This window comes from Pteropus vampyrus, unplaced genomic scaffold, assembly GCF_000151845.1.
Source record: "Pteropus vampyrus isolate Shadow unplaced genomic scaffold, Pvam_2.0 Scaffold5666, whole genome shotgun sequence".
Lineage (NCBI taxonomy): Eukaryota > Metazoa > Chordata > Mammalia > Chiroptera > Pteropodidae > Pteropus > Pteropus vampyrus.
In genome coordinates, this window is record NW_011894447.1 from 3,288 (window position 1) to 5,387 (window position 2,100).

Here is a 2,100-nt window from a genome sequence, read left to right on the forward strand (position 1 = left end):
AGAAATATGTATTTACTAGTCAGCAAACATTTCCTGAACATAAAATGTCAGGAATTGGACTGTGTTCGGTCTTGCTGATGCAAATAATTTTCAAGTACACAGTAAGAACCTGATTTCAACTGCAGGCTAAGAAAGTTTTTTCATATAATTGTATGTACAATTCTTTTTAAGAACTGCACTGATTCTTTTTTCAAAGATTTTGTAATGTTTTTAATGGTGGGCGTTCCAAGTATCTATTACTGCGTAAAAAAAAAAAAATACTTCAAAACCTAGTAGCTTAAAACAACGATCATATCTTATGATTTTGTGCATCAGGGATATGAGCAGAGATCAGCCAGGGATATTTTGTGCTCCAGGCAGTGTTGGTTGAAACAACTCACATTTTTAAGTGGTGAGTGGGCTGGTCTGGTGGGTCCAAGAAGGCTTCACTCTCTTGCCTGGGAATGGCTGGAGGGCTGGTTGCAGCTAAGTCTAGTAACAGAAATGCCTGCAAGTGGAATTTTTGTCTTGGAGGATTCAGAGTGGGCTATCTTACCAGACAGCTGAGAGGTTCCAGAAACAGTGTTATAAAATTCTATAGGCCTGTACCTAAAACAAAGTATCACTTCCACTCTTTCTATTAGTCAAAACCATCAAAATGTAACCCAAACGAAAATAGAGAAGATGTGGATCCCATGTGTTAGGAGGAGCATTGAACAAATTGCGGCCTCTTTACTACCCACCGTGGGCAGCTTCCAAAGTTGTGATGCAGCCTTTGGACTGCTCGACATGGCATACCATTTACTCACCATTCGGAAATAACTTTTGTTAAAATTTTAATGTGCATCTTGTCCAGATGTTGATTTTTGCTCAATGTATTGTGCATTATGTTTTACAAATTTTCTAAACAATATTTTGTGATAATTATTTCCAATTAGATATTTTTCTATGGTGTTTGAATGGTTCATTATTCCTTAATGTGGAATAATCCCTATTTTTGGACAGTCTTCTAAGCTTTAATATAAACAATACTGTGATAAATGTCCTTGATGCTTAATATTTGTGAACTCCCACAAATATTTTCTTGTATATATATCCCTCAAAGTGAAACAACTGAGTTAAAGGGTATGTGCATTTTTAAGGGCTTTTATAATTGCCAAATTACCATTCAGAAATGTTTTATTGATCTATATACCCATTAACACTTATATAACAAAAGTGATCATCTTTCATTTGTATGAGCTTTCTATCTCCCATGTACCACCTAACTGGGCCCTAGTTTTCAGTCAGTCTAGTGAATTCTCATATGAATTGGTTCCTGATATTCAGGAAGCCACAGGAATCTCTTTCATTAACTGGCTATTCTAATGTAGCTTCTGTCTGTTCATGCATTTCTTCCTATGCATCTCTCTCAAAACCCCAAATAAAATAAACCTAGTCTATGATCATGCCACCCTGAACACGCCCGATCTCGTCTGATCTTGGAAGCTAAGCAGGGTCGGGCCTGGTTAGTACTTGGGTGAGAGACCGCCTAGGAATACCAGGTGCTGTAGGCAAAAACAAACAAACAAACAAACAAATAAATAATAAAAAATAAACCTTAGGTCATAGAACCTAAGTGATGAGCAAAAGTTTAAGTAAACCTTATTTGCGTTGTTGTGATTCATTAGCTTCTTTGTTCAAAAGCCTCATTAACTTGAAACATCACTCAGACTAAAAGCGTATGGTCTTACGAGGATTTCAAAGTAGTTTTACATGATCCGTCTCCTCATTACCTCTCTGAGCTTATTTCCTATTAATACTTTCCTCATTCATTCTGTCTCAATCATACAGACTGCCTTACTGTTCCTCAAACACTCTAGAAATAAAACTATCTCAGTACCTTTGCACCTACTGTTCCTCCTGGATTCTTTGTCCCTATATATATATGTACATGACACATGTCCTCACTGTTTTTCAGGTCTTTACTCAAATTTCACCTTCTCCTAGAAGTCTTCACTCAATCTAAAATTGTATCACATGCCCTGTCTGTGCTTTCTTATATTCTTCATGCTTATCACTTATTAATATTTCATTTGTTTTACTTTTGTGTGTTTTCATTGTTTGTCTCTCCAACCAGAA

General features: G+C 36.3%; 1 pseudogene; it reads left to right on the plus strand.

The window, feature by feature from the left end:
- The first annotated feature begins 1,416 nt into the window (after window positions 1–1,416).
- LOC111734774 lies at window positions 1,417–1,535 on the plus strand (annotated as a pseudogene).
- The last annotated feature ends 565 nt before the right edge of the window (window positions 1,536–2,100 follow it).